General features: G+C 36.2%; 1 protein-coding gene across 5 annotated transcripts in view; it reads right to left on the bottom strand.

Annotated features, from left to right (window-relative positions):
- LOC129928678 (FMRFamide-related neuropeptides-like) overlaps window positions 1-20,362 on the bottom strand; it is a 59,333-nt gene that overhangs the window by 9,564 nt on the left and 29,407 nt on the right. The gene's annotated exons all lie outside the window — the stretch shown is intronic.

Genomic DNA, 20,362 nt, shown 5'->3' with positions numbered 1-20,362 from the left:
GATCTTTTTGAGACAATGTATGTTCGTTATTCGTACTCGCGTATGTAATACACCATAGAGTATACCCAAGCATCTAAGGATTATTATCAAGATAATGTAGAAATACAGTAATCACCATTCGCACATACACCCGTTACAATTCAGGACAGAAGACTAAAAAGTGAAATAGCTGTTATTTTACAAATACAAAAATCTAATAAAATACCCAGAAAGACACAAAAATAAAGGCGCATTTCTTATTTCATCTTGGAGCGCGGTGGCCGAGTGATTAAGCGCTTGGCTTCCAAACATGGATCCTGGGTTCGAATTTCAAAGAAGACTCTAGACCACCGCACATCCCACTCGACCAGGCAGTTATTGCCGAGAAATACAACACCCTGATTTCATTCTTTGGGCTCCAAACAAACATTTATATAATCTTTAGGGCCTATATTTTGTTGCGGACCTTTGCTCCACTGAGAGTCAAACAGACTAAGTATATAAGTATCTATTTGCTAGAACACTATGATACAGATTGTCAAGGCGTCGACTCTGGGGTAAAGGTGGTAGACTGCAAGTTAAATGATGCTTATTATTGTTTATATCTAGAGTTTCCACAATATGTATTTCTGGCCTCGTTTCCGTGTTTTTGAGTAAACGCTTTTTTCTACCTTCGCACTATTCAAATTAAATAACGTTAAAGTACTTCCCAATTATCTTTCAGTTACCATTGTTTTCAATCCCAGAATTCTTTCTTCATTAGGAAACTTGCAATGCGCATGCGCCGATTCTTCTTCTTTTTTTTTTTTTTTTTTTTAGTTAAGAGCTTAAAAAGTTATCTTAGTCATAAACTTTAAACATACTGAGAAAATCTTTAGTGAATTATTAACTTACAGAGCCTAAGCGTTATTGTTAGTCATTTGAAAAAAAGCTTTTAAAAACCTGAACGTAAAAAGCCTTGAGAAACCTCAGATAACAAAAGTCAATGTCTAAAAGAGCAGTTAGTCTAAATAATCTTTATAAAATTAAACATATGCAAACTAAATAAACCTAAATAAACCTAAATAAACCAGATTTTAAACAAATCTAGGCCTTAAAAAAAAAGCCAAACGAATATACATACATATCGTCAGAGCACGTAAGAAGAGTCTAGCGAATCTAAAACCAATAAACCAAAACTATTTGTTGTGACACGGTTACTATTTTCTCCCCCCCCCCCGCTCCAGGCCTTGTTAGCAAAGGGGTCTGGGAGCTTCCCTAGCGCGAGGCGGAGCCCCGCCCGCCGCCAAGCTCTATTTCAGGTATTGAAAGCCAACAAAATGCATATCTGAGGTATCTGCAGTGCATTATCATGCTATTAAAAAAAGTTTTATTTCAAAAACCTAATGTGCTATTCTTACTGACTTAGGTCCTCCCGCGCCGTTCGGCGCATTGGGCGGCAAGCTGTTTACACAAAAATCTGTCACTGGCAGTGTCTGAAGCCTCTTCCCACCTCCTCTAAGGAGCTCCATGAAAGTGTGGCGCCATGTTGCTCAATGTTGTACTAGGATGTCATCGAAACTCTTATTATGCGTTATTCATTTTGTCGGAGAGCATGTGCAGCCAACCTCATGCGACGCTCTGTCACAACCTTACTAAGAGGTCGACTCCCAGTTCGGCATAGGATTTCCTTGGTTGAGACCCGATCTCTATAACTGACTCCTAAAACCTGTCTTTGTTGAGTGTTTTTCAATTTCAGCAGGCGACTATTTACTGCACTTTATTAATGGAGCCCAGCCATTGGTAGAACCTCTCTTTACTATGCTCTTGGAATTAGGTAACTGTAGTTTGCTTTAGATTTTGTATCGAAAAGGGAAGTTTTATCGTCAAAATCATCTGTTGGGGGGGGGGTTTACACTAACAAATCTCTTGAGTTTCTTTTTTTTTTTAAGAAATTCAAAAACCCCCTTAGCTACGCTCATAGAATTTGGTGACTGTAGTTTGCTTTAGAATAATATTGCAGAGAAAGGGTTTTCAACCTCAAAACTCTCTGTAGGGGGATTTTAAAACTTAAAATAATCTGGAGGGGTTGTAAGCTTTAAAAAACAAAGCCATCTGGAGGAGGGGGGGGGTTTAAACTCAAAATCCCCCATTGGCTTGGCTACGCCCAAAGAATGTTGTGTGTATTTTGCTTATTTTATATTGAAGAGGTATTATTTTTAGCATCAAACCCCTCTGAAGGGGGTGGGGTTAAACTCAAAGCCCCCTTTTGCTACGCTCATAGCATTTTGAGTGTAAAATTTGCTTTTTTTTATATTGAAAAGGTATATGTTAGCTTCAAACACCGCTGAAGGGGTGTTTAAACTCAAAACCCATTTGGCTTAGCTCATAGATTTTAGAGTGTGTAATTTCCTTTTTTTTTATACTAAAGAGTTTTTTTTTAGCTTTAAACCCCACTGGAGGGGGTTTAAGCTCAAAGCCCCTTTGGCTACACTCATAGAATTTTATTTGAGTTTGAAATTTCCTTTTTTCATTTTGAAGAGAAGGTTTTATCGTAAATTTCAGAGGGGGTTTTAAAATCAAAATCTTCCTTAGCTGTGCTCTTGGAAATTAGGGATTGTCGTTTGCATTTTTTTAAATTGTTGTTTTATAGAAGAGGGGAATTTAACAGCAAAAAACCCCTGGTAGGGGGTCTAAAACTCAAAAACCCCTTTGCTGTGCTGGGGCAAGTGTTGGTTTAGTATTAAAATCTCACCTAAAATAAACCTTTAACAAATACCAACTTTAACAAACATAAACCTATTAAACCTAACTTTCTATTTAATGTTACGAAATACCAAAACAAACATTCCAGAATGTTAAAATAAGAACATTCGTTTGGATTGAAAATTCTTCAAAGTCTCCAAGGTATCACGCACTTAAGTGGGTAATGCTTTTTCTTAGGGCAAAATCTCTAGAGACAGTCTAATTGGTAAACATGAACACGGTGTCATCGTCAGCCCAACATTTGGATCACTCCCAGTATGGCTTAACCTGGGGTTTTGACTACTAGATGTGTGTAGTTTTATCTACTATTTATAGAGCAAAGTTAACTGAAGAATCACCATGTACGGCTTATTATGCATGTTTTAACATCCGGTATGATACGGAACTAGTTACTCTCCAATACACTGTATTTGTACGTGTAAAATAAATATTACTTTAAAAATTCTTTTTTTTTTTTTTTTTTTTTCATGATTAACCGGTATCTATTTTTTTTTAAACATGATTAATATATGCTTAATTACTTTACAATATATAATAATAGTAATGAAAATATTATTTAATAACAAAGACATACTACATAACTATTGAAACCATCAGAGACAGAAAAATGATACAAGGATTAGCATATCGTCAACTAAAGGATAACCAACCAAAAATAAAAGCAAATAACCACCAACACTTACACACTAACACATGCATGACCGCACCCACATACCAAATAGGTACTGAAACCATCAGGTGTGATGGATTAGTCAGAGCCACAAATATGATATAAGAATAGCATATCAAAAACTAATAAATAGCTCACCGGGAATAAAAGTAAATACACAAATATACTTACACATTGATTAATACATGCATAACCATAACATACATCATACTCGTCATACATATTTCCATATTGTCAATTGTAGTCAAACTGAATTTCCATTTGATTGGATCAATAAAATTATCTTATCTTATCTTCATAAATATATAAACACAAAGAAACACACATTTCGTTTCATCTATCTGAAAACAAATAACACAATATCAAATATCACCAACCCCATTTAAATCCATCTACAAATCAAACTAATTTTTTTTTTTTTTTTTTAAAAAAAAGGAAACCTCAGAATTTGCGCTATTCAGTTTTAGCTTTATCATCATAGGAATCCTTGGGATTTATGCCTCTTTCCTTTGCCTCTTTTTTGGGGCTTTATATGCCTCTTTTATGGGCCATCTTGCCTCTTTTGTGGGCTTTTTTTTTTTTTTTTTTTTTTTAATATGTTTTTATTTGTAAGTTATCATAATTCACAAGTATTAAATCATAAACAATTGAAAAGTGATTAACCTAAAAATATAATAACAGTAATAGAAATATTATTTAATATCAAAGACATACTACCTAACCAATGAACCCACTAAAGACAGAAAAATGATACAAATATACTCTACTCCAGAACAATCAACACAATATCAGATATCCCTGACCCCCAACACCCTATTTCTGAAAAACTACATGAGCATTATACAGGTATATGAAAATCAAACTAGATAATTCTCTACCCTAAAGTCCATTATTTTTCTAAATGTTAATTCCAAGTGATTAGGATCAAACACCTTATTATTATGTAGACATTTGAGCCAGGTAGCCCAAACAAGATTCCTGTATTCGGAAACAATAATCAAGTTAAAGTTATGTATCATTTTATTTTTTAGTTTTGGCAGCTTGTTTAAAATAATAGACAAGTTAACATTTACATAATTGCCACAGTTTGCTTCCAATAGGTCCATTACAGTACTTCTAACTTGAAGGAATAATGGACATTCCAAATACATGTGTTTTTCGTTATCAGCATTTTCAAGGTGGCATAATATACATTCACGGTCATTTGCCCGTCTTCTAACCATAGGGGTCATCCCAAAGATAAGTCTATAACTAATCTCTCTAGCTTTTGGTGGGATATGTTTACTGTGTAGGTTTATGAATGTGTCCTTGAATTCTGTCACCCCAAGAACTCTCCCCCACTTAATCCTATTCACTAGGCTTTCCTGTAACAGCTTTTTAAGTGTTGTGTATGATTCTTTGGTTTTGTTGTGTATTAAATGTTCATTACCAGGTAAAACTCTTGAAATAGATCTGTAAAATGGATGAGTGACTGTACCAAAATAGTGAGGAGTATCATTGTGTATTGTAAGAAGATTACTTAATCTTAAACCATAATAGTAAATTGTCAAGGGAAAGTTTGTTGGGTTCCTAACTACTTGACCTACAAATTTTAGCCTTAGCGACTGTATTTTTGTTTTAACATCTTGCAAGTTTATCCCCCCATCCTCTTTGTTTTGAATGAGTGTAGTGTGCTTAATGCTCCTAATAGTGTTTTTAAATATAAAGCTTCTAATTAACTTGTTCAGCTTGTTTATGAATTTAGGAGGTGGCTCTGTAATGTTAGCTAAATAGACAATCTTTGGAATGACCAAACTATTTATCAATACAGCTCTACCAAATATTGTAGAACCTGTGTGCTGATAAAGTTTAATTAAGTTTGAGGCTTTGACAAAAATATTCTTCCACTGGTCTTTACAATAGAACAAAGGATTACATGTATAGACAATACCACAAATCTTGATTTTATCAACAATTCTGAAAGCGCAATTCTCTTTGAATTTCCATTTCCCTAGTCCCATTACAGAGGATTTATTTATATTTATTTTTGAACCACTAGCTTCTCCGAAAAGTGTAAATTTCTTTAGTATATTCTCAATATCTTGCTCTGAAGATGGAAAAAAGGTTGTATAATCCGCATAGGCTTTGACTTTGATGGTTGAGAAGGAACGACCCGGTATATTTATCCCAATAATGGATGGGTCAGATCTTACAGATTCCAAGAAGGGTTCCAAGCAAAGGATATACAAGAAGGGGGATAAGGGACAGCCCTGTCTGACAGACCTTTGTATGAGGATACTCCTACTGAGAGAATAATTAATTATCAATCTACTTGTTGCATTGGTATAGACAAGCTTTATATATCTGATTAACAGGGAACTTATTTTACATTTCTCAAGCACCTTGAACAGGAAGCTATGGCTTACTCGGTCAAAGGCTTTTTCTTGATCTACAGATAATAGAGACACATTGAGGTTTTTATCCTTACTGTACATGATAAAATCCCGTAAAAAATGCGTCATGCCGTCAATGTTTCTGTCCGGGATACAACAGTACTGGTCATGTCCGATAAGTTGGTTTATGAGTGGTTTCATTCTTAGGAAAATCATTTTTGTGAGAAGTTTATAGTCCGTGTTGAGAAGTGAAATGGGCCTATAGTCGCTAGGTGAAGTGTTATTTTCAGATTTCTTAGGTAAAAGTGTGATGTATGCTTCGTTAAAATTTGGAGGAAAATGTCCCAGTTTAATGGCGTCGCTATATAGTCGCAGTAAGAGAGGTTTTATAGAGTTCATATGTTAAGCCATCTGGACCGGGTGATTTATTGTTCTTAGTCGAGTCCAGGGCAGTCCTGAGTTCGTCTAGCGTAAATGCACTCCCTAAAAGATCTTCATCTGTCTTGTCCAGCTGGTTGCAAAATTTTAGAAAATTATCTTGAGCATCAGTATATACTGGCTCTTCACTGTATATAGTAGTGAAGTGTTTTGTAAAAATATTCTTAATATCTTCATAATCATCTACTTTATTCCCCTCACTATCTATGATGTTGCTTATTATTTTACTTGATTGTACATTCTGTTCAAACGATAGGAATAGTTTACTAGGACCTTCATTACTTAAGTAATTTTTTACACCTAATCTCAGCACCCCTATAAGTATACTTGTTTAATTCCTCTAGTTTTAAAAGAGTTTCTGTTTTAACGATTTCATCATCCGTGTGTAATAATGTGTATTTGAGTTGTTCATATTCTTGCCTCCTACGTCCCTGAGCTAATGTAGATATTAACTGGCTTTGCTGCTTGATAGAACTTTTTAGGAGAGGCCATGTCTGTGTTAAATCGAAATGTGGATCTTGTATATCTTGTAAGTAAGAATTTAGATTAGTAGAAACTAACTCCACGAAAAGGTGAATTTCCAACAGAGAATTGTTAAATTTCCAGTGGGATGACTTTCTTTTAATTTCTTTGTTTTTTATGTCCAAAGTAACTAACACCGCTTTGTGGTCTGTGTATTCTAGTGTTTCTTCCAGATGTGACACCCGACTTATATAGAAATGATTAGGAGCATACACTCTATCTAAGCGCGTCGAGACGGGGTATGACCTATGCACCATGGTGGTGTCACGACCCATAGGTTCTAGTGTCCTGTAAGCATCAACTAAATTAAAATTCCTCTCTATCTCCTCTAAGAAATTAAGATTCGGAAAGGTTTTACGAGAGGGAGGGCCCACTGCCAAAGTAGTCTGTTTATCTAATGCAGAAGTTATGTAATTGAAATCCCCCCCTATGATAAGCGTATCCTCTCTATAATTATTGTTTAGTATATCGATTAAATTTTCATAAAAATCCTGTTTTTCCGCGCTCTTTGCTGGTGCGTAGATGTTTGCAAGTGTAAATGTTTGATTTCCTGATTCTACTCTAATGATTACTATTCTTCCCCTGGTGTCCATAAATGCATGCACTACTTTAAACCTATCTGAGACTAGAAAAATAGCTACCCCTCTACACTCGCTTCCTAGGCTAAACCAGCCCTCTTTCAGCCCTATGTCGGATGTGTATTTGCGTGATTTATAATGTGTGTCTATATTTGTTTCTTGAATGAAAATGAAGTCTGGCCTGTATTTTCTGGATAGGTGAACAATGTATTTTTGCTTGTTTCTAAGACTACGTATATTTAATGATAAGATTGTAATGTCTGTCATGACTGGGTGTAAAAGTAAATTTAACCAGTTCTAGTGGTTAATTATGGGTGTTCCCCCCTCATCTATAACCAATGTGGGTGGAGTCTCAGGAATGTCCAATGCACTAACATCAAGACTCGTGTTAGGAGAGCTTACAACTTCTCTTATAATACGCGGGCTCGCGAAAAGATCCTCACACGAGGAGACAGATAAGCATCTCTTCCTTTTCAATTTTGTCGGAGACCCAGGAGCGGACCTAACATGCTCTTTAGAGCGGAACCGCTTTTTTAGTTTGAAGTCTTCGCCACTCTGGGGGGTTTCAACCTCAGCATCAACAGCTATCTCTGGTGTACTGGCAACAACCGATGAAGTAGCTGCATCCGCCATCATAGATGAAGCCGCGACATCCGACACTTTAGATATCTTCTTTGGCGACACTTTGAAGACTCCTTTTTTTCCCTTCTCTACTATCGTGAAGCCATCCTTCTGCAACCATTTTTCGATTTCCTTCTCCTTGGGATTACCTTCTTTGACCGCCTGTGCATAGCTCAGAGGGCCTGGTTTCTCCTTGGGAGGCACAGTTCGAGCCGGGCCGGCCTTTCGGGTGGGGCACTGATTTGACCAATGCTGGTCCAGTCCACAATGTAAGCATTGTTGCCTACGACCTGGTATGGTGACTAGAACTTTATAAATTTTTGGGTCCCCTTCATACCGTAGCTGGATGTAGTGTGGGATGGGTGCATCTTTTTTTGCTTTGATGAAGGAAACCCACTTGTCCGAAGCACCTATTTTCGTCACCTCCACCTTGGATCCTTGCTCTGCAAATGTTTCTATGATTTCAACGATCTTGGTTTTCGCAATTGAAGGCGATACCCAATGTAGGGTAATTTTCAGCCTTTCTTCCTCTATTGGGAAGATCTCAACCTTGAAGGAAGTCTCACTACCGAAAGACTTACCAACAAGTCTGTCTCTTACTTTCGCAGTTGTTGGTACCAAAAACCATGTATAAGGGTTTTCGAACCTATATAATGCTGTTACTTCAGCAGCTGACAACTTGAGAGCCTCTAAAAGGCTCCCAATAGAAGATTTCATGGCGTTATTGCCAGATAGTTTCAACAGGAGAGTACCCTTCGGGTGGACAAGACCACCCTCTAAGTCAATCAAAAACGTCGGATAAGACATTCTTTGAATGAATGCACAACAATAACAAAAGGAACAGGAAATAAACAATAAACGAAGTATGACGCGATTGGAACGCGACCGACTTGAAGGAAATAACAAATAGGAAGAAGAACGCAAATTTAACACTGCAATTTGAAAATTCAACTATATCGATATACTCCCCTGACAAATAAACACAGGAGCAATCAAAACTCCTAAGCCAGAAGCAAAGAGCGTCCAAAATCCTGCAAACAATGCATTCGAATTCACTAGATCTAGATTACAGATAAAGTATCCGCCATCTTGAAAAACACAAACAAATCCATCTACAAATCAAACTAAATAATTCTACAATCAATAAAGAGGTCTTATAGACGGTAATATAATTGTGATTTTTGTGTGTCTGTTATGTCATCTCTGAACGTTCCGAAACTGGTTTTCAGTAGCATGCATGATGTGGCTATAGTTGTTATATTATTGTTGCAGTTATTTAATGTTGAAAGAGTTACATTCCATTGTTTATATTGTCCCATAGTATGTACATTGTGATCACTGTTTCTTTTGACTTTACAGCACGGCGTGAAGAGTTATGTAACTTCGTTGTATTTTTCGGCACTGGAAGAGGACAAGTGCTTTAGCCGTATTTGAATTGTTTCTCTACATGGGGCTTGGTGGCTGGGAGGTTGGGCGCTTGGCCTTGTAACCTCGGAGGTCTGGGGTTCGAATCTCGGTGGAGACTGGGATTATGAATCTCGGATTTTTTAGGGCGCCGCTGATCCCCTGAAGTTGGAGAAGGTAAGGGCGGTTGGTCGTTGTGCTTGCCACATGGCACCCTGCTCGTCAACCGTTGGCCACAGAAACAGAGGACCTTAACATCGTCTGCTCTCTTGATTGTTGCGTTTGATAAGGGGACTTTCTTTTCTAATTATATTTAACTTGTTCTGTCCTGGTTTGCTAGTACTACTTACGTAGCTACTGTCCATTCTTAAGATTGAATTGTATTTACCATCACTTTGGAATGATTTAAATCTAGTGTGTCTTGTTCTGCATATTTAGACGTGTAACAATTCTAACTGTGTTCATAGTAGAGAAACGGCTCTATAAAAAATGAAGTTATATATAGATTAGCTAATAAGCCAAAAAAAATATTTATTAAGCTAAAAATAAATAAAAGTATTTGAAACCTGTTAGGTCAACACAAATATTGTTCTGGTTGAGTATAAAGTAAGAAATTTTAATTATGGTAAGGAAAATTAAATCGGTAGCAGTGCAAGTGAAAAGGGGTGCAACCCAATAATAAGGCTTTCTATTTTTCATTCTCAGTTACGCCCTTGTCGCAATGCACAAAATTATTTAATACTGAAACCTGACTCCATATAGTGCTGTTAAATGCATAACGTGAGGTCAGCCTCAATACTTTATGGAATTGATAAAGTGCTAGATCGATTTCGCTTTAAATATTTGTAAATAAAATAAATGAGAAATTGACGAGCTTTCATCCAAATCACAAGAAAGATGACGCTTACTATAAGCTATCCCGACAAGACCAAGGTCTAATCTTTCAACTCAGGACCGGACACAACATAATGCGACAACACATGTACCGGAGGCTCAAAATTGGAACCAGTGAAATCTGCCCATGTGGAGTATCACCAGAGAAAGCGGACCACGTCCTCCAAAACTGCTCTCTTTACCAAGAGGACGGTTATGACATTGGCCCCAAAACACCCCAATAGAAAGAAAACTATATGGAGAGCTTCCTGATTATGAAACCACTGCGCAGTTCATCTCATGTATTGGTCTAGTCATCTGAACGCTCCAACATAACAATGAGAACGAAGAAGAAGAAGCTTTAAATATATTTCACATTCGTGCTATTATTGTTACGTCAATGCAAGGAAACATCAAATTAGTTAGACGCAAAAACACCGTCAGCTGTGGTATCTACCCGTTACAGTTTAGTCAAGGACAGAAAAAAAGTACTGATAATACATGAAACAATGGGCCATATGGTTCAGATACAATTATTTATTGTACCTAAAAAAAAAAAGAATCAATTTAAAAAATTATCAATTAGTCTATTAATTATTGACTAAAAATTATTTTTTTAAAATTAATTTTAATATAATTTTTAAAAATTAACTTCTTCATCATTGATAGATAAAGTTGTAGATGTGGAATTCTAAGTTCTCTCCCTCTAATGTGAGCTTTGTTGTTATTTTTGTTTTTTTTTTAAGGTATTTCTACATTTTGCTTGTTCTAGCCATTAAAAAATCGTTAGAATCTTAGTAGATTGAAAGCAAAGGGTTTGAACTTTATACTGAGACATTGTTTAAACCAATTATAGAACATTGGATTGACGTATCTTATACTTTTGATTCATTCAGAAATAAACATTAAAGAATCAACACCGTATCATAAAATATCTCTGTATATAAAATCTCAAGTCAACAGCTTGAATAGTAACCAATCTTCACTTTTCTGGATAGGTATAGGTCTGGTCTATTTTTAGCCCAACCAATTAGAAACCAGAGGCGCGGTGGCCGAGCGGTAAACCTTGGATTCTGAACCGGGATTTCCGGGTTCGAATCCTGGTGAAGACTGGGATGTTTAATTTCGGGATCTTTGGAGGACGTCTTTGAGCTCACCCAGCTCTAATGGATGTCTGACATTTTTTGGAAAAAGTAAGGCGATTGGTTGTTGTGCTGGCCACAAGACACCCTCGTTAACCGAGTGCTACAAAAAGATGACCTCTGTTGATCACAGGGTCTGAAAGGGAACTTTAATAGTAACGAAGATCTTGCCAGGTCAGACATCAAGAATGTTCAATACCCGCAGACTTTACTTTAATACAGAAGACCATGTGGGCGTGCTGGCTGAGTGTTAAAGCGCTTGACCTCCGAACCGAGTGGTCTTGAGTACAAATCTTGATGATGACTGGGATTTTAATGTTGTGATTTTTAGGACACCCAAATCTAATGAGTATCTGACATAGGTTGGGGAAACTTTATGCGGTTGGTCTTGGTGCTGGCCACATGACACCCTCTTTCAAAGTGGTCCACAGAAACAGATTAGCCTTAGACTGGCTTAGAGCATCTGCCCTATAGGTCGCAAGGTCTGAAATGAGTACTTCACAGGTCGGACCTCGGGATTGTTCAGATTATTTCTTTCTTATAAATGATTGACTTTTGTTTAAAACAGAAGATAATGAAGAAGACTAAACGTCCACTACGACAGCAGCCCCAAAGGCTACTTTAATTATGACTTAATTTATTTGTCAAATAAAGTCTGTCGTTAACTTATTTCTTTTCTTTTTTTTTTTTAACTTTTCTAAACAGTAATTACATTTAAAACTAAAACCTAAAATTTCTTTTAACGAAACAAACGACTATTTTTTTTTAACCTTTCTTTAAAGCTAGAAATTAGAATTTTCATTGCTTATTATTTATTGGCCCGAGGAAGAAAACTGGTAAATTGATTAGTAGGCCTAGTCTATTTACGAAAGTCATTAGATTTTAGCTAATACCAAAGAGATGTTTTTAATTGGGTCTAATTTATGGTGATTCTAGATCATTATTGAGAGACTTTCTTTATTGAATCTTATTTATTCTAATCTCAGTAAGGCTCATTATTAAGGCTCACTATTATTGTTCCTTTGTATCTCCGATACATCTTTTAATTGAAAGTTTAGACATTTCAAATGATGAAGTCAAAGGTTTTTGTAAAATTAGAACACCAGTTTCACTTGAAAAGTAAAATATCAGACAAAATGTAATTGTTCCATCAAATGTATAGTTTCAATTAGTGCAATGATAGAAATTACGTGATCCCACTGTCAAAGATGACACGTTTAAATGACTCATGGTATTAACATAAGTATCTGTCACAGTCTCGGTTGACATTGCCTGTTAAATGTTCACCTCGGGTTAAGAGGTTAAAAGACACATGGAACTCCTGACATAGAAACAGGAAATAGAATAATTAAAATTGACTTTTAGTTCAGTCAAGTCAGTCAAGTGGTATCCTTTGGATCGGGCAGTCAAGTAGTATCTTTTGGTTCTGAAAGACACAAAGATAAAGGCACATTCCTCGTCCCATATGCTAGGACAAATTTGTACAAATCCTCCTTCTTCCCTAGTGCTATTAGAGCATGGAATGGGTTGCCTGAGCTAGCCAGGAAAACAGTGACTTGGCAGAGTTTAAGTCATTGGTTAATATGCATGACTAAATGCATGACGCGTAGGACGTAATCATCTTCTTTTTTGAAGTAACGTCTGTATTATATAAGATAAGATAAGGTTCGGGGCGGACAGTAGCGACTTAGAAAGTCGAGTAGTAATTTCAGTTAGGTAGTAACTTTTGGGCAGTTGATGCCAGTGGTCTTTTTGAGACGTATATTTCTAGTAGTTAATCTGTATTATTCTGTACAGTGTTACCCGCTGAGATGCGGACGTTATTTGTAATCTACTCTGGAGAGTTTAACGTATTGGTAATATTTGATACCGCTGTTTTGCGGATAGGATTGTTTCTTATAGACTTATGTGACTGACAAGGAGTGCAGTATTATTATTATTGTTATCAAATAAACATTATATTTTGTCTGCTGAAACGGACTTAAAGTCAATTTGTAGTATCTTTGTTTGTCACGTGTCAAGAGTACTCCAGAAAGCACGAACCCAGCATTCTACGCATTCGCGACACAGTGGTAGTGACCAGTCCCTCATGTGTGTTATAGCAATACACGTCACACAAAATCAACGCCACGTCTCCAAACGTGCATTTACAGTATCCCAGAAATGCTCTTTACAAAAATGTCAAATGCGCAGACATTCCATTTCAAGCTTCAATAGCTCTTTCTTTTAGTGAGATGTACAAACTCCGCACTTCTCTGGGTTAAATGCCACCCGCAGAAGCCGTGTTAATGTTGTTATTGTTTTCAGTCGACTGAGTGTTAGAAAGTCTGAGTACGCCAATAAATAATTTATGAAACATTATTATTTTTTACAAAACTAATATTAGCTCACTCCGACTGTCTGTCGGAGCTAATATTTCTAAAACAATTTTCAAACTATCCCTTTCTTGGATCAAATTGAAAGTTTTCACCGTTATTCATTGTCGATGACAACATATGCATCAAAAAAAAAAAAGGAAACCAATTATTAAATTAATTAGAGGTAGTTAACTTTGTTTGATATAGAGAAAAAGGGAGACAACCTGGCAATATTGAGAGATATGGCAGTTAATTGACCAGGGCTTTCCATTCACTCAATATAAGCTTTGAATTTTTAAAAAATATATTTATTATAAATCCTATCACCATTTCGAAAAATTAAAATATTTAAAGACGCTACACTTTGATATCTTATCTTATAAATTACAGACGTTCCTTCCAATAAAAAAAAATATAAATATTAGATAGTGATTTTATATTCACAATTTATCGAACGAGCAAAATAAAATCTTTATAAAAAAAAAGTTACAACATATATTATGGTAACAGCATGATACTTTACACTTAGACTCCACGCTGGACGAGATCTCGCGTGAAAACGAACGTTTCTGCCGACGAGATCGCGTGCTGGTTTAGGATTTCCGGTCTGTCAAAGTGAACGTTCAATGCCTTGCGTGAAGACATCCGGTGGCCATTAAAGCCGGACCCTGGGATTGGCTGGGAGCGCCGGGAAGTCAAACATGACATTCAGTGAGTGACCGTGCTAGGGAACCTATTACGACATATAAAGAACTAAATCCCGCAAACACGTTGGCTTTGCAAAGAAAAGATCTGAATTGAAAACGATAAATAATTGATATAATAAGGATTACGATGAAATAGTCAGACATATGACTTTATGCTTGGACTAGTCTTCATCTTCTACTTGTTATATATCTCTAGATTTGAACATCCGAAAAAATATCAACACATCTACAAATCTTAACAGATCTCATCTATTTCTAAGACTAAGACTAAGACTTGCTTTATTGATCCTTACGGAAATTTGTTGTGATTACAACGACTCTTTTCTCATATAAATACAACTCTACAGAAAAATACACATAAATACAACAGACAACATAAAGAGTTCATTCAGCGACTACACACAGGTATCTTGGTGCATTTCATGTTTCCTGATCAATGAGTGGCGGTGATAGAGTCTTACTGAGTGAGGTACAAACGGAGTTTTTTGTACCGCTCCGTTCTTGTTTTGATTGACAGCAGTCGCAATCTCATGACTGACCTGGTCGTGTGTTAAACTCTTTGGAGTGTCACCTCGATGGTTCCTGTTCAAACCCTGCCGATGCCATTTTTTTCTACTGCATCGGTGTTATGAACACATTTTGACGACTTAACGCAAACAAATAAAAAACTATCATCAATCTCTTAGCAGGATAACGAGAGAGAGGCCTGCTCAATCATTTACGTTGTCCAGTCAGCTTCGGACAACCTTTTCTTCGTGTTCCCTCCACTGGACCTTGAAGAATGACTTTCGACAATGATTCATGTCTTACAATATGACCAAACAAGCTCAGCTTTCGTCTCTTCACTGTATCGAGAAGTTGATCCTTTATTCCAGCCAGAGTGTTGACTTGTAAAAATACAAACTTATTTGTCTTCTTTACCTGGTATCTGATAACCAACATTGCTCTGTAGAATTCCTCTTTCAGACTCAACTTCAGAGCCCAACTTTCACAATCTTCTAATGCTACAATAATGGATTTCATTTCTAATCATTAATTATCGATATCAAAGATGTTCTGATCAGTAAATTATATTTAATAAAATCAAAGAAGCGACTGTTTACTGTTACCGAAATTTGACCTGAAAACTCATAAAGTCTACAGTAAAAGAAAAAGGAAACTGAAATACTTCTCGTCCTTTCTCGTAAGACTATCTCGTCTGGACGAGATCTCAATCAACACTAAAGTGTCTAAGAGTACAACGGGTAATCCCGATTTTGAAAGCCCGGATAAACGGTTTGTGGTGGCAACAGCAGACGTGACCCACATTCAATTTTTATGACTCTGCCTCCCTTTCGACACCACGGGTACTTAGAAGTAAGATTTACCAAACACCTTGATAAAGAGATTAAGGGTTTCACTTTTAGACGCAGCCTAATGCCGGAACGGAAGTACAAATGTTCTGAGAACAGGAAGTAGTTGAAACCAAAGTACTAGAGTCGATGACATTCGTGAAGTATGAAATGTTGGATTGTAATGTATTGTAACGATTATGTTTTACCATGATAAATTGGTTTAAAATTAATTATACTAATCAAACATAGCAGACGAGGTTAGTCTTGGTTTGGCGGCTCATCTTTATATTAATTTTTTTTTGTTATGGTTATTTTGTTTTTAAATACTATTGAAGACATAGAGTGATCGATTTTGTTTCCTCAGTATTCAAATTATTGTATGTTGTAAAAGGAATCGCTTAGAACATTAAATTCTCTAGTTCATAAAAAATCCATAAAATATCAACAGATATCTTTTAAAGAATTTATTTTATAAACACTTCCTTTACACCGGATGCAGCAAAAAAAAAAAAACTTGCTATTTATAGTTTTTTTCCCACCATGTAGGAAAAACTTCAATAAGAATTCAATTTAAACTTAAAGTGCATTAGTTGTGTAATTGAAAAATATAATTGTGTGAATTTTCACAGTAGATCTTTGAATATTGTCAAAGCCACACATTTTCCTAGTCTGTTATTGAAAGAAAAATGTCTATTACTATTATTATCTTTTTAGGTTAATCACTTTTCAATTGTTTATGGTTTAATACTTGTGAATTATGATAACTTACAAATATAAACATATTTAAAAAAAAAAAAAAGCCCACAAAAGAGGCAAGATGGACAATAAAAGAGGCACATAAATCCCAAAAAAAGAGGCAAAGAAAAGAGTCCTAAGGCCCAAGGATTCCTATGATGATAAAGCTAAAACTGAATAGCGCAAATTCTGAGGTTTCCTTTAGAAGAAAAAAAAATTAATTGTTGTGATAACATGGAACTTACGGTTTTGTCTTTTTGTGCCTATGTCAATGTAATCTTCTACTGAATAATAAATAAAAAGGACGTTTTGGTCTCCAAAAGTTCTCCAAAAGTTCACATTTATAATAACTTAGAAAAAAATAAAGAGGCAGACAGAGAAAGTGATTGGAAGACAACATAATCGAATGGTTAGGCTTGTCTCTGAAAGAGATTCTATCCAAAGCAGAGGCGGAGAAGAATGAAAAAAAAAGAAGTTCCACAGATCTTTAGTGGTGCTCCAACGGTTCCACAGACTAAGAGATAGGTAAAGGTAAAGATCTCATACAACCTTCGGACTGCCAACTATGGCATTGTTTGTTGTAGAGGAATCAAATGAATTAGTGCCAAATGTAATTCTCAGATATGTATCTTCATAGGTGCTAAGAATGTTAATGAAATTAGCATTACCCGACGGCTACGGCCATTGGTTTGTTTCCAGATTAATTTTTAGTATCCATTACGTAGAGTTTGACCTTATAACAGGTTGTGACGTTGCAGGTCAGTGGTCAGACCTATTATGACGATTGGCTCGGTTGGACCAGCCAGCAAGTTCGAGTATCACTTCTTCCCCCAACACACCCCCACGCCCCCCACCCCTCCAAAAAAAAAAAGTAAAGCTATCCGCGTTAATAAATTACTGGCTATTATTCGGCTTTAATGTTCTTAATCAAAATATTCGATATTTTTTTGATATATGAATGTAGTAAGTTAGTAATGAACATAATGATAACAGAGTCGAAACAATGTCTGTATAGAATGGCTTTAATGCACTGAATGACTACACAACACACATTTCGTGAACACATTCTTACGGACGAGTTATAAGCACATATAAACATAAGAACCATAACCGATACAGAATATAATTTTCATAATAGTTAGGTGCAAAGTCTGCCGCTCCAGAATTGATCAGTTTTTGCCCGTCTCAAGAAGTAACCAAAGCCAGTGACTCATCTGGGCGCATCTATTGTCTTCCGAGATACAGTGCGTTGGATTTTTATACTTTCAATATGCCCTTAGCACTTAATGCCTCTTAGTTGGTTATTTATAATATTCTAGTTTTACTGTTTTTGAATAAAAGTCATAATAAATTATAATTTACTTTTCTGTAACTATTTGTACTCCTGTAGTCAAACCAGGCCTCTTTAATTCTGGCCACACTGTACAATTAAACCAACTTAATATAAAAAATAAAATAAAAAAGCATGTTTCTTATTTCTCATTGTAAGACAAATACTTATAAGAAACTGTGATTAACGTATGCATGTTCTTTGTCTTATTTTTTTAACAAAATGATTTAACCGGCATGTCAGGTAAACAGAAAGCACAGGGCAGAATACAAATATTGCTTGAAAACTTATCACTGATGTAAGATATAAGATAAGATAATATTGCATATACATTTCTCTTTCAGACCTTACAATCTAAAGGGCAGACGATTTTAAGGTCATCTGTTTCTTTGGCCAACGATTAATGAGCAGGGTGTCATGTGGCCAGCACAACGGCCATCCCCTTTACTTTCCCCAACTAATGTCAGGTACCCATTAAAGTTGGGTGGGCTCAATGGCGCCCTAAAAATCTAGAAATTTCAAAGCCCAGTCTTCATCGAGATTTGAACCCAAGACCTCAGGTTTGAAAGCCAAGCGCTAACCACTCTTCCACCATGCCCGATATTGCATACAGTAACTCTAAACACTGTATGAAAATGATATTCGTAATGTTGCTACACTTAATTTTCTGAAGAATACTCTTTTCTTAGCTAGGGCTGAATAGAGCTCAGCACTTCTACGCCCCTGTAAGGTAACTATTATACAGAAACATTAACATTTAAATATCTACTGCTTTTATCAACAAGAAGAATCTAAAAGGTCGCGCTTATTGCCAAGGTAATCCCAGATATAACAGATGAATGATAATATATAGCCACAAAATCAGATTATAACATGAAATGCCAAACTGGCAAAGAATAATCTGGACATGTTGACACAGACATGAAGTTCCTGGCACAAGCTGGTCATGTGAATAAAGAAATATCTACAGCAGTGATGCCCAAAATATAGCCCGGAACCTTATCCGGCCCGCGACATGTTGTTAACCGGCCCGCCCGCCCAAACATCGGACGAAGGTGTAGAAAATCACACAAATAAATGTTTTTGTCTCTCTGATAGGACTCTCACTCATTCTTCCACTATTTCGGAACTTTACTTTTTCTTTACTAATATCCACATTATTTTTTTTTTGTTCTTGTAAGAATAAAAAGTTAGTTTTATTTTTTAGACGAGATGAATTTTTTATCATTATTTATTTCTTTGAAATGTCCACTATTGTCTTGAGCTAGCCTTGTACGTGACATCTTGTGTGTGCAATCCATGGCATCATTTTTGAATAATTTTGCATCCTCTTTTGGCATTATCGCAGGTGGGGCTGTACCATACAATATGTTTGCGTTAATAAAATTTAAGATCCAAAGAATAACAAAATGTAGACTCTGAATGCCAAACTTTGAAGACAAGTGTAAAAGTATGGTTGGAAGTCACAGCGGACTTGCAACTAGAGTTATCAGAAAAGTTGTCAAGTCATTTTTTTTTTCTTTTCGTTGTTATGCTTTTCGAACATGAGTGTCAGAAATGAAAATGGCCCGCGGGCCGATCTAGGTTGACCATCAATGATCTACAGCATTGTTTTATGTCCTATGGTTTTTAGTTTTGGGGCTAAAGTTACTGTTAGAAATAATGCTGAAACTACCAAGATTAAAGAAGAATGCAGCATTTCGCATGAGCATTTAGAACCAGCTGTGACCTATATATTTTGCACATATCGAAGTGGAAGCTGTTGTATGCTGATATTAAATTTTCTTTGGAGGATTGTAATTAGGGATGTAGATTCTGCCAGGTGTTCATTGTAACGAGAAGACTTTAGCTGATGTCTGAGCCTCTCATTAAAGACTTTTCAGTAGGGCCGCTATTACGATATTTCGAGTTTTTATTCTTTGTGACAGATTTACCATGAATAAAATAAGTAGTTTTTCTTTTAGTTTTTATTTGTTACTCTTAATAACTGGCCTTTTCATGGGTGGAAAGACATGCACCAATTTGATTCTAATTTCTGTAATTCTTTTAATTCATTTTTGTTCTTAGTTGCAATGTGCGGGGGGGGGGGGGGGGTAAAACAGCTCGTACAAGTCTCTTTCGTTGAAATGTATCCCAAGGTTCACAAAAACAAAATGCATAACAGCTCTACTTTGTCCTCCTAGCCCTACACACAAACTAACACACTGACCTATTGAATAACTGGACACGTACACATGGGTATAACTTAAGAGTAAACACACGCCCGAACAAACATCACATTTACTGGGCCACATGCAACTGTATCACTTGACCCCATACCACTGGACCACTTTATCACATACCACTGTACAACTTGACCACATACCACTGGACCACTTTATCACATACCACTGTATCACATACCACTGTATAACTTCATCACATATCACTGTATCACAGTCCCACAATATCACTGGACCACTTGACCCCATACCACTGGACCACTTGACCCCATACCACTGGACCACTTTACCCCATACCTTTGTACCACTATATATTACTCCCTTTTACAAGAA

This window comes from Biomphalaria glabrata, chromosome 10, assembly GCF_947242115.1.
Source record: "Biomphalaria glabrata chromosome 10, xgBioGlab47.1, whole genome shotgun sequence".
Classification (NCBI taxonomy): domain Eukaryota; kingdom Metazoa; phylum Mollusca; class Gastropoda; family Planorbidae; genus Biomphalaria; species Biomphalaria glabrata.
This window is presented reverse-complemented; position numbering and strand designations above follow the sequence as displayed.